The following is a 14641-nucleotide window of genomic DNA, read 5'->3' as shown; positions in this document are numbered from 1 at the left end:
CCTGGTTGTTGTGTCTCCGTAGACACCCGTCCTCAGATTACCCTGGCTTTTGTGTCTCCCTAGACACCCGTCCTCATATGACCATGGTTATTGTGTCTCCGTAGGCACCCGTCCTCAGATGACCCTGGCTGTTGTGTCTCCCTAGACATCCGTCCTCAGATTACCCAGGCTGTTGTGTCTCCCTAGACCCCCTCCTCAGATGACCCTTGTCTTTTGTGTCTCTATAGACACCCGTCCTAAGATGACCCTGGCTGGTGTTTCCATAGACACCCGTCCTCAGATGATCCCGGTTGTTTTGTCTCCCTAGACATCCGTCCTCAGATAACACTGGCTGATGTGTCTCCCTAGACACCCGTCCTCAGATAACCCTTGCTGTTGTGTTTCCCTAGACACCAGTCCGCAGATGACCCTGGTTGTTGTGTTTACCTAGACACTCGTCCTCAGATAACCATGGCTGTTGCGTCTCCCTAGGCACCCGTCCGCAGATGACCCTGACTGTTGTGTCTCTATAGACACCCGTCCTCAGATGACCCTGGCTGTTGTGTCTCCCTAGACACCGGTCCTCAGATGATCCTGGATTTGTGTCTCCGTAGGCACCCGTCCTCAGATGACCCAGGCTGTTGTGTCTCCCTAGACCCCCTCCTCAGATGACCCTTGGCTGTTGTGTCTCTCTAGACACCCGTCCTCAGATGACCCTGGCTGGTGTGTCTCCATAGACACCCGTCCTCAGATGATCCCGGTTGTTGTGTCTCCCTAGACATCCGTCCTCAGATAACACTGGCTGATGTGTCTCCCTAGACATCCGTCCTCAGATGACCCTTGCTGTTGTGTTTCCCTAGACACCAGTCCGCAGATGACCCTGGTTGTTGTGTTTACCTAGACACTCGTCCTCAGATAACCATGGCTGTTGCGTCTCCCTAGGCACCCATCCGCAGATGACCCTGACTGTTGTGTCTCTATAGACACCCGTCCTCAGATGACCCTGGCTGTTGTGTCTCCCTAGACACCGGTCCTCAGATGATCCTGGATTTGTGTCTCCGTAGGCACCCGTCCTCAGATGACCCAGGCTGTTGTGTCTCCCTAGACCCCCTCCTCAGATGACCCTTGGCTGTTGTGTCTCTATAGACACCCGTCCTCAGATGACCCTGGCTGGTGTGTCTCCATAGACACCCGTCCTCAGATGATCCCGGTTGTTGTGTCTCCCTAGGCACCCGTCCTCAGATGACCCTGGCTGTTGTGTCTCCCTAGACACCCGTCCTCAGATGACCCTGGCTGTTGTGTCTCCCTAGACACCCGTCCTCAGATGACCCTGGCTGTTGTGTCTCCCTAGACACCCGTCCTCAGATGACCCTGGCTGTTGTGTCTCCCTAGACACCCGTCCTCAGATGACCCTGGCTGTTGTGTCTCCCTAGACACCCGTCCTCAGATGACCCTGGCTGTTGTGTCTCCCTAGACACCCGTCCTCAGATGACCCTGGCTGTTGTGTCTCCCTAGACACCCGTCCTCAGATGACCCTGGCTGTTGTGTCTCCCTAGACACCCGTCCTCAGATGACCCTGGCTGTTGTGTCTCCCTAGACACCCGTCCTCAGATGACCCTGGCTGTTGTGTCTCCCTAGACACCCGTCCTCAGATGACCCTGGCTGTTGTGTCTCCCTAGACACCCGTCCTCAGATGACCCTGGCTGTTGTGTCTCCCTAGACACCCGTCCTCAGATGACCCTGGCTGTTGTGTCTCCCTAGACACCCGTCCTCAGATGACCCTGGCTGTTGTGTCTCCCTAGACACCCGTCCTCAGATGACCCTGGCTGTTGTGTCTCCCTAGACACCCGTCCTCAGATTACCCAGGCTGTTGTGTCTGCCTAGACACCCGTCCTCAGATGACCCTTGGCTGTTGTGTTTCCCTAGACACCCGTCCTAAGATGACCCTGGCTGGTGTGTCTCCATAGACACCCGTCCTCAGATGATCCCGGTTGTTGTGTCTCCCTAGACACCCGTCCTCAGATAACACTGGCTGATGTGTCTCCCTAGACATCCGTCCTCAGATGACCCTTGCTGTTGTGTTTCCCTAGACACCAGTCCGCAGACGACCCTGGTTGTTGTGTTTACCTAGACACTCGTCCTCAGATAACCAACGCTGTTGCGTCTCCCTAGGCACTCGTCCTTATATGACCCTGGTTGTCGTGTCTCCCTAGGTACCCGTCCTCAGATGACCCTGGTTGTTTTGTCTCCCTAGGCACCCGTCCTCAGATGACCCTGGTTGTTGTTTCTCCCTAGACACCCGTCCTCAGATGACCCTGGTTGTTGTGTTTCCCTAGACACCCGTCCTCAGATGACCCTGGCTGTTGTTTCTCCCTAGACACCCGTCCTCAGATGACCCTGGTGTCTCCCTAGGTACCCGTCCTCAGATGCCCCTGGTTGTTTTGTCTCCCTATGCGCCCGTCCTCAGATGACCCTGGTTGTTGTGTCTCCCTAGGCACCCATCCGCAGATGACCCTGGCTGTTGTGTCTCCCTAGACACCCGTCCTCAGATGACCCTGGTGTCTCCCTAGGTACCCGTCCTCAGATGACCCTGGCTGGTGTTTCCACCGACACCAGTCCGCAGATGACCCTGGTTGTTGTGCTTAACTAGACACTCGTCCTCAGATAACCAACGCTGTTGCGTCTCCCTAGGCACTCGTCCTTATATGACCCTGGCTGTCGTGTCTCCCTAGGTACCCGTCCTGAGATGACCCTGGTTGTTTTGTCTCCATAGACACCCGTCCTCAGATGACCCTGGTGTCTCCCTAGGTACCCGTCCTCAGATGACCCTGTTTGTTTTGTCTCGCTAGGCACCCGTCCTCAGATGACCCAGGCTTTTGTGTCTCCCGAGACACCCGTCCTCAGATGATCCTGGTTTTTGTGTCTCCCTAGGCACCCGTCCTCAGATGACCCTGGTTGTTGTGTCTCCCTAGACACCGGTCCTCAGATGATCCTGGTTTTTGTGTCTCCCTAGGCACCCGTCCTCAGATGACCCAGGCTTTTGTGTCTCCCTAGACACCCGTCCTCAGATGACCCTTGGCTGTAGTGTTTCCCTAGACACCCGTCCTCAGATGACCCTCGCTGGTGTGTCTCCATAGACACCCGTCCTCAGATGACACTGGCTGTTGCGAGGACGTTAAACATGTGCTATGTTGCTGACATTATTTCAGCTGTAAATAACCAGTCCAATTTAATTGTCAATAAGATAAATGTTGTTATTAGCAATCAATCTCATGTTCTAAAATTTTACATACATCATCTGAGACATAGTGCGTCTCGGTAATTTTGCAATGAGCCTTTCTCCATTATAAACTTTGTCGTTATAAACATGCGATTTCAGCTGTAAATAACCAGTCCAATTTAATTGTCAATAAGATAAATGTTGTTATTGGCAATCAATCTACATGTTCTGAAATTTTACGTACTTCCAATTTTATGGAAGTCGCGCTTTGATAAGACAGTGAAAAAGTAGGCAACTGTAAAATTTGGACTAATGTGTTTGTCGTAATAGTGCGTCTCGGTAATTTTGCAATGAGCCTTTCTCCATTATAAACTTTGTCGTTATAAACATGCGATTCGGTTATATAATAGTTTTATCTTTTACCGGTGTAAACACGCGCCTCGGTCACATTACCATTGTAAACACGCACCTCGGTCACATTACCGGTGTAAACACGCGCCTCGGTCACATTACCATTGTATGCATGCGCCTTGGTCATTTAAAGTTTACCTTTGTCCGTTGTAAACACGCACCTCGGTCACATTACCGTTGTAAACACGCACCTCGGTCATATTACCGTTGTAAACATGTGCCTCGGTCATATTACCGGTGTAAACATGTGCCTCGGTCACATTAACGTTGTAAACACGCACCTCGGTCACATTACCGTTGTAAACATGTGCCTCGGCCACATTACCGTTGTAAACACGCACCACGGCCACATTACCGTTGTAAACATGTGCCTCGGTCATATTACCGTTGTAAACATGTGCCTCGGTCACATTAACGTTGTAAACACGCACCTCGGTCACATTACCGTTGTAAACACGCACCTCGGTCACATTACCGTTGTAAACATGTGTCTCGGTCACATTATTGTTGTGAACATGCGACTTGGAAACTTAAAGTTAACCTTTCCTAATTGTAAACATGCGCCTCTGTCATTTATAGTTAACTTTTGCTGTTGTAAACACGCGCCTCGGTCACATTACCGTTTTAAACATGCGCCTTTGTCATTTAAAGTTTACTTTTGCTGTTGTAAACATGCGCCTCGGTCATTTAAAGTTGACTTCGCCGTTGTAAACATGCGCCTTGGTCAATTAAAGTTAACCTTTCCTAATTGTAAACATGCGCCTCGGTCAACTCAAGTTACCTTTTACCATTGTAAACATGCGCCTCGGTCAATTAAAGTTAAACTTTGCCGTTATAAACATGCGCATCGGTCATTTTTTTAGTTACGTTTGCTGATGTGGACATTTAAGTAAACATCCACTAATTGATAACGTACTATTACGTGTGCCTCAGTCATTTTACATTCAACTTTTGCCAATTGTAAACATGTGCCTCAGTATCCTTTCAGTTAATATTTGAAAGTTGCAAACATGTGTCTCAGTCCGCGTTTACAGTTGACTTTTGCCCGTTGTTAACATGCGCCTCGGTGGGTTTATATTTAACGTTTGCCCGTTGTTAACATGCGCCTCGTTGGGTTTATATTTCACGTTTGCCCGTTGTTAACATGCGCCTCGGTGGGTTTATATATTACGTTTGCCTGTGTAGACATGTGCCACAGTTTTCTGACAGTTAACTTTTCAAAGGTGTAATCACGTACCTCAGGTATTTTCCAGTTAACATGCGCCTCAGTGGTTTAACATGCATGTAAGTGATTTTACAGTTAACGTTTGCCCGTTACACAGCTTTTGGAGATGATTGGCGAGATTTCACACCCGGTGGTCCGGATGATTGAGGCCTATCGGGTGATATACGGGTATCGTACCGGGGTACCAGTATCAGGTGACGGGTACTATTAAACCCGTTAGTGACCAGCCAGGACGGGGAGGCGTATCTCGGCGGCACGACGTAGTGTTGCTGAACATCAGTAAATTAACACAGGTTGACAGACCTGGGCCAGTACTGGGACACGGGTCAACCAGATACCATCTGGTCACCGAACCTTGTAACGACGCTTCTTGTGAGAGGGAAAATGATGTATAATTATGTCAATTATATTCATCGTATCTTTTTACTCGAAAAAGAACCTATACCCCTGTCTGTAACAAAATCTATATATATATATATAGGAATAGAAGAACGCCTGAGTATACCATAAATATAATACTCCGTATATTACATTGGAGGAATAACCTATTGAAATGTAATGTCAGTGGCTTTGGAAAAAATCAGAAACCATCCAATATTTTTCGTAAGTGATCAGGATAAAAACTGTACAGACCTAATCTTCTCCTTTGAGATTGTTTAGAGTTATGTCACCAGGATATTTACTGTACTAGACACATACAACTTTATATTTTGAATTTTAAATGCAGATTATTTTGTTTGCTTCATATTTTAGAACGGACAGACTAGACAGACCTGTCTACATATGTACCACAATTGTGTTGGTACGCATTTGTAGAAAACGTGAAAATCGTTGCAAACTGTAGAAGACGATCATAAACGCGAGCTCTTTGACAAGATACTCCGGTACTTTAATGTAGACAATCGCTATCCAGCTTTGCTAATTGTTTTACGAGTACACGATATAATAACCGCACGGTACACGAGTACCATACACGATATAATAACAGCACGGTACACGAGTACCATACACGATATAATAACGGCAGGGTACACAGTACAAAGGTACCATACACGATATAATAACGGCACGGTACACACTACTCGGGTACCATACACGTTTTAATAACGGCACGGTACACAGTACAAGGATACCATACACGATATAATAACGGCACGGTACACGAGTACCATACACGATATAATTATGATAATGGCACGGTACACCCTACTCGGGTACCATACACGATCTAATAAAGGCACGGTACACAGTGCAAGGATACCATACACGGTATAATAACGGCACGGTACGCAGTACACATGTACCATACACGATATGATAATGGCACGGTACACACTACTCGGGTACCATACACGTTTTAATAACGGCACGGTACACAGTACAAGGATACCATACACGATATAACAACGGCACGGTACACACTACAAAGGTACCATACACGATATAATAACGGCACGGTACGGAACACAGTACAAGGATACCATACACGATATAATAACGGCACGGTACGGAACACAGTACAAGGATACCATACACGATATAACAACGGCACGGTACACACTACAAAGGTACCATACGCGATATAATAACGGCACGGTACGCAGTACACATGTACCATACACGATATAATAATGGCACGGCACGCAGTACACATGTACCATACACGATATAATAACGGCACGGTAAGCAGTAAAAAGGTACCATACACGATATAATAACGGCACCGTACGCAGTACACGGGTACCATTCACGATAAAAAACGGCACGGTACACAGTACAAAAGTACCATACACGATATAATAACGGCATGGTAAGCAGTACAAAGTATCATGCAAGATATAATAACGGAACGGAACACAGAACACGGGTACCATTCACGATAATAAACGGCACGGTACACAGGAAACGGGTATCTTACACGATATACAACGGTACGGTACACAGTACACGGGTATCATACACGATATAAAACGGCACGGTACTCAGCACACGGGTAACATACACGATAAAGTAACGACACGGTACACAGTACAAGGGTACAATACACGACATAATAATGGCACGGTACACAGCACACATGTACAATACACGATATAAAATGGCACAGTACACAGTACAAGGGTACCAAACACGATATAATAACGGCACGGTACACAGAACAAGGGTACAATACACGATATAATAACGGCACGGTACGGTACACAGTACAATGATACCATACACGATATAATAACGGCACTGTACGTAGTACACATGTACCATACACGATATAATAACGGCACGGAACGCAGTACACGGGTACCATTCACGATAATAAACGGCACGGTACACAGAACATGGGAACCATACACGATATAAAACGGCACGGTACACAGTAAACGGGTATCATGTACGATAATGTAACGACACGGTACACGGGTGTAACACAAAATATAATAACGGCACAATACGCAGTACCCGGGTACAGTACACGATATAGTTACGGCACCGTCACAGAACTCAAGTTCCATGCAAGATATAATAACGGCACTGCACACGGGTACCATACACGATATAATAACGGCACCGTCGCAGAACTCAAGTACCAAGCAAAATATAATAACGGCACGGAACACAGTACACGGGTACCAAACACGTTATAAAACTGCACAGTACACAGAACAAGGGTACCATACACGATATAATAACGGCACGGTACACAGAACAAGGGTACCATACACGATATAATAACGGCACAGTACACAGTACATGGGACCCATACACGATATAATAATGGCACAGTACACAGTACATGGGACCCATACACGATATAATAACGGCACGGTACGCAGAACAAAGGTACCATACACGATATAATAACGGCAGGGTACACAGTACAAGGGTACCATACACGATATAATAACGGCACGGTACACAGTACAAGGGTACCATACACGATATAATAACAGCACGGTACATAGTACACATGTACCATACACGATATAATAACGGCACGGTACGCAGTACACGTGTACCATACACGATATAATAATACACGATATAATAACGGCAAGGTACGCAGTACACATATACCATACACGATATAATACAGGCTCGCTAAGCAGTACAATGGTACCGTACACGATATAATAACGGCACTGTACGCAGTACACAGGTCCAAAACACGATATAATAACAGCACGGTACACAATAACGGCAGGGGACACAGTACAAAAGGACCATACACGATATAATAACGGAATGGTACGCAGTACACATGTAGCATACACGATATAATAACAGCATGGTACGCAGTACACATGTATCATACACGATATAGTACCATACACGATATAATAACTGCACGGTACGCAGTACACATGTACAATACACGATATAATAACGGCAGGGTACGCAGTACAAAGGTACCATACACAATATAATAACGGCACGGTAAGCAGTACATATGTTCCATACACGATATAATAACGGCACTGTACGCAGTACACAGGTCCAAAACACGATATAATAACAGCACGGTACACAGTACACATGTACCATACAACGATATAATAACGGCACGGTACGGTACACAGTACAAGGATCCCATACACGATATAATAGCGGCACGGTACGCAGAACAAAGGTGCCATACACGATATAATAACGGCAGGGTACGCAGTACAAAGGTACCATCCGCGATATAATAACAGCACGGTACACAATAACGGCAGGGGACACAGTACAAAGGTACCATACACAATATAATAACGGCACGGTACACAGAAGAAGGGTACAATACACGATATAATAACGGCATGGTACGCAGTACAAAGGTACCATCCGCGATATAATAACAGCACGGTACACAGTACAAGTGTACCATACACGATATAATAATACACGATATAATAACGGCACGGGAAGCAGTACACATGTACCATACATGATATAATAACGGCATGGTACGCAGTACATACACGATATAATAATGGCATGGTACGCAGTACACATGTAGCATACACGATATAATAACAGCATGGTACGCAGTACACATGTATCATACACGATATAGTACCATACACGATATAATAATGGCACAGTCCACAGTACATGGGACCCATACACGCTATAATAACGGCACGGTACGGTACACAGTACAAGGATACCATACACGATATAACAACGGCACGGTACACACTACAAAGGTACCATATACGATATAATAACGGCACGGTACGGTACACAGTACAAGGATCCCATACACGATATAAAAACGGCATGGTACGCAGTACATACACGATATAATAATGGCATAGTACACAGTACATGGGACCCATACACGATATAATAACGGCAAGGTACGCAGTACACATGTACAATACACGATATAATAACGGCATGGGACGCAGTACACATGTATCATACACGATATAATGTACCAAACACGATATAATAACGGCACGGTAAGCAGTACATATGTTCCATACACGATATAATAATGGCACGTTACATAGTACACATGTACCATACACGATATAATAACGGCATGGTACGCAGTACAAACACTTTCTCTGATACTCAATGCGTGCGACGACTTCGGGGATCGAACCCCGGCCGCCTGCGCCTGAAGGATGGTTGACATTAGACCTGAAGTATTGCTGACATTGTTCCTGAAGTATTGCTGACATTGTTCCTGAAGTATTGCTGACATTAGACCTAAGTATTGCTGACATTTGACCTGAAGTACTGCTGACATTAGACCTGAAGTACTGCTGATATTAGACCTGAAGTACTGCTGACATTAGACCTGAAGTACTGCTGACATTTGACCTGAAGTATTACTGACATTGTTCCTGCATTTTTGCTGACATTGTTCCTGAAGTATTGCTGACATTAGACCTGAAGTACAGATGACATTTGCCATGAAGTATTGCTGACATTAGAACTAAAGTATTGCTGACATTAGACCTGAAGTATTGCTGACATTAGACCTGAAGTATTGCTCACATTAGACCTGAAGTATTGCTGACATAAAGTATTACTCACATTATACCTGAAGTATTGCTCACATTAGACCTGAAGTATTGCTAACATTAGACCTGAAGTATTGCTCACATGAGACCTGAAGTATTGCTCACATTAGACCTGAAGTACAGATGACAGTTGCCATGCATTATTGCTAACATTAGACCTAAAGTATTACTCACATTATACCTGAAGTATTGCTCACATTAAACCTGAAGTATTGCTAACATTAGACCTGAAGTATTGCTGACATTAGACCTGAAGTATTGCTAACATTAGACCTGAAGTATTGCTGACATTAGACCTAAAGTATTACTCACATTAGACCTGAAGTATTGCTCACATTAGACCTGAAGTATTGCTTACATTAGACCTGAAGTATTGCTGACATTAGACCTGAAGTATTGCTGACATTAGACCTAAAGTATTACTCACATAAGACCTGATGCATTGCTGACATTAGACCTGAAGTATTGCTAACATTAGGCCTGAAGTATTGCTGACATTAGACCTGAAGTATTACTCACATTAGACCTGAAGTATTGCTCACATTAGACCTGACATATTGTGCAAGCAGACACAGTGTTAGCGATTGTGAAGTAACTGTATCACATGAGTGTATATAATCGTTGTATGCCACAGAAACCGGACAGCAGTGCTGTCTTTTCAGAATTTTCTGTTATTAGTAAATATCATTACACAATCCAGATCAATACATATAATTATATAATTGAGACAAACACATGTGTAAATAAAGTAGATAAATAGTTGGATACATAAGTTATCTACAGAAATAGTTTAATCTGCCTAAATATGTGCATGAACGTAGCTTAGATATTTACATACTGTACATTTGTTTTCTACGCATATATATTATGTATTTATACAATCTAGATATATATGTATCCTTCCCGTATGTACATAATCAGAGAAGTACCTAACATCTAGCATCCTATCTACTCCACACCTGGCATTAAACAGCTGTACACTGGCCTGGTAACCGCGCCTACCTGTAGAGTGTAATTAACACTAGCATCTCATTAATAGGTTCCCATCTTAAAACACCTGTGACTCAGAGCTCGCTTCAACAACAGGTAAATATTACGTACTGCAGAAACACTGTGATTGGTCGGTCCTCCTCATCTACATGTACGCGGAACCGGAACAGTTCTGTTTTGCGACTTACATAAATAGGTCACGTGACATAAGCAGCCCTAATAATTATTGTTTATTCTTTTTGTTTTTGAGTCTGGTCTACATGTTAGTGCACTTGCTGTCATAACAGATGACAGATCGACACATTAAATTAAAATTATATAACTCCTATTACAAATACGAAATTCGGCAATGAAAGGTTGGGTTGGGTTGGGGGGTTTCGTGTTTTTTTTATTTTCTCGGTCATATTTCATTTTCAACATTCAGACATATGAAAATGTGTAATTTGCGATGTAGATGTACATTAGAACTCAAGTCGCGAGTTGGGACGGGTTCAAACTTCGGTTTATAATTTAATTAATGAAGTTGAGAAAGAGGGATCTGTCTCTCTCTTGTTGATAGTTTGAAGGCCAATCGGCATAATAAGGCCATTTAACCAGTTGGCGACTAAGGGATGCCAGTTGGCCAGTTCCAGAAGAGACCATTTTTCATTTTTTTTTCTCCATTTTCAAACTTCAAACATGAAGGAGCCACAAACGCCACTCAATAGTTTGCTTGGCACCCCCTCCCCTCCCCCCTCCCCCCAACAAAACAACAACAAACAAATACGAGTCTCCACAAAGGGGAGAGGGCGTACGTAGACAAAAATAAGTCGACTAATAGGGAGGGTGCAAGCTTCCATGTATAGATAGTATATAACTAAGTCGGGAACAATGACGAGAATGAATATGTATAAATACACGTGTAGTGTCTTTTTGTCAGCCGTCAATTTTGTTCCTATGCCAGTCAATGCTATTCCTATGCCAGTCAATGCTATTCCTATGCCAGTCATTCGATTGGTGCATGTGGGATGCTGCTGCGACTGCGAGCTATTTATCGTTACTGTATCATCTTGAAAGCTATTGGCCGGTAAATGATTTTAAAATCCTGGTACATGTAACTTACTTATGGACTCGTGTATGTATACTAGTTCCGTAACCGTAAGTCATAGACATCAAATAATATTCACTGAAATTTCCTATTGGACGGAAACCTACTTCATAGTACGTCAAATATTAAAAATATAACCGAAAATGTCTATCAGACAGATCTATCATTACCATTCGGTTGTTAGCAGCATATTATATAAATATGGCTAGGTGGTGAAAAGTGTCATTTTGTCAGGTAAACATTATCCCCTAAACACATTGCTGACCTTGCCATGTGGTGGGCATAACTACTGCACCCCCTCCCCGCCCAGTATGGGTCTGTCCCAATTAGCGTCCAATCAAATGTTCATTAGGGCGACACGCGGAACTAAAGTGACCGCCGTGTAGCTACTTGGTGTGACGTCATCTGAACGTCACCGTGATATATTGACATGGTAGAATTACAGCATGTGTTCACTTACCACGCTCTAATCACTCATAAGCTACAGTGGCTTAAATCTATTACTTTTGACGTTCACCAAATACCTACATCATTAAACATCAGAGAAATGACACATAAATGGAAAAATTCTTAATCGATACTCAAAAATAATGGAGTGAGGTGTGCTGGCATTCAAAGAGGACAGAATAATTAGTTTTAACTTATTTCCAGTGGGCTTCTAGAAAGTATGAATGTCAATAAATTGGCAAAATGATAAACATTATCAAAACTAAAAAAAAAGTACCATAAGTAAGTTATTTATTACAAAAAAGACATCAGCTTGTTTTTTTCGTATCTGTCACAAACTGTTAATATTTTAACAACACTTCACTGTCATTGCCTGAAATACACATCATATGTATCTACTGTGTCCTGGTTAAGGATGCCTGATGTAGTTTTAAGTAATCTCTAATGTTGTGACGAGCGATACAAGCATAATTTTTCACATATACCTTCTCATGGGTTTTTTCAAAACAATCATTGATGCACTTTTAATCGAGAACGATATATTTTATTTCCTCGTTACCAAAATTTTTATTTCCAATATCTGCCTATAGCTCTCCCCATCTCAGAATCAAATGGACACCCCAACTAATTACGTCGTAGCGTCACTCTACTGTGGTACTTCAGTAGGTCTACAACACGGGAAATGTCGATTTCTCTATGTCTACATACCAAAAATGTATTTTGATGATATGACTGGAAAAAAAAGACTTAACCATCTGTCACACAAATATATAGATATATCTTCTGATTAATTGTAAAGTACGCAAAAGACGAATACTCCCACTCTCAGGCGGTGACTGATGGACATCGAGAACAATGGAGGTGTTCCGAACGTAAACAAGTTACATAATCACACTGCAGCTATTGTTTTGAGTAAAAACAAGTAGGTGACAGAGCCGCACAGTTGTATTAATTATGAATATTGATCCGGGGCCTGGTCAACGGGGTTTGGTTCGGGCGGATTCTGCTTGTCATCGTAGGTAGGCGGATACACGTTGGTAATTTCTGGGGATGTCCGCCATTTCCGACCCTACCGAGGACAGGGGAGTGAGACCGTGAAAAAAATAATCACTTCGCTAATGAGACATGAAGGAAAAGAAAGCCTACTATTTAACAATGTAGTTATTTCATTGGAACCGATATTTGGTACCTGTGCACTTCCAAGCATAACGTGACCCAAACAGACCCCATGTCGTGGGAACGGGTGGGCTGTGGCCAATCTGGTGTCGAAGTGGGAGTACGCCAACACGACCGCAAAACATATATACCTACTCCGTCAACAATCTACCTTGACAGCTTAATTCAGGTAACTGTTCAATATTTCAGGGCCATTTGTTATAAGTATATTATCGAAAGGCGAGTGTTCCGTGGCATCGTTGTTGTGTTTTGACAGTATGTGACGGTGTGTAGTAGTTGCGGTTTATTTACCGGAAGTACACTAGTGAGACTTACGCGGCCTCCACAATATCATATTTCCAACGATATTATTTTTCATACATATTTCCTTTATATTTTCCAATAGAGAAGTGTACACTAGTGTATATTAAAAAGTTGAAAACTACGAGGGACACCCAATGATAAATACAGATGTTTTTAATACTAGATATGAACGTGTGCATAATGAATACAATTTTCGATTCGTCTTTTGTTAATTCAACTGACTTCTTTGTATGTCCATGTTGCAAATAACCTGTGTTTAATGGTACTTTCTCGATACATTATCTACACTTAATGAGGTCATTGTAGCTGACACTTGGCGACTTTACTATCCGAAACACTAAACTTACAGAACCCGAAGAGAGAAAGTAAATTACATTAAGTTTTTAATCTGTATTGGGCCGTGGGCTCTGGTGGGAGCATCCGTAAACCTAAACACACGTTTAAGTTGATCCTTGTCATGGCCACTGTACAATTAGTATTGCACTAAATATCTTAAACATATTGTTTGATACATGGAACGGATGGCGTTATGGGTGCTGAGAGGATGTCGGTTTATGTTTGTGGATGTTCGTAAGGGGAAGGGCTGGTTGGTGTTGATTAGGTGGTGGGAATGGGGATGGTGCGTGTTGGTTTGGGTGTCGGAATGGGGCTGGTGGGTGTTGGGGATGGTGGGTGTTGGTTATGTGGTGGGGATGGAGCTGGTGGGTGTTGGGGATGGTGGGTGTTGGTTTGGGGATGGGGAGGGGATAGTGGGTGTTGGTTTGGGGATGGGGAGGGGAAAGTGGGTG

General features: G+C 43.8%; 1 long non-coding RNA gene across 1 annotated transcript in view; it reads left to right on the top strand.

Annotated features, from left to right (window-relative positions):
• The window catches only part of LOC110447454, a 31344-nt gene that overhangs the window by 14790 nt on the left and 1913 nt on the right, over positions 1–14641 (top strand). The gene's annotated exons all lie outside the window — the stretch shown is intronic.

This window comes from Mizuhopecten yessoensis, unplaced genomic scaffold, assembly GCF_002113885.1.
Source record: "Mizuhopecten yessoensis strain PY_sf001 unplaced genomic scaffold, ASM211388v2 scaffold3427, whole genome shotgun sequence".
In the NCBI taxonomy this organism is placed as follows: Eukaryota; Metazoa; Mollusca; class Bivalvia; order Pectinida; family Pectinidae; genus Mizuhopecten; species Mizuhopecten yessoensis.
Note: the sequence above shows the minus strand (reverse complement) of the source record. Positions and strands in the feature narration are given on the sequence as shown.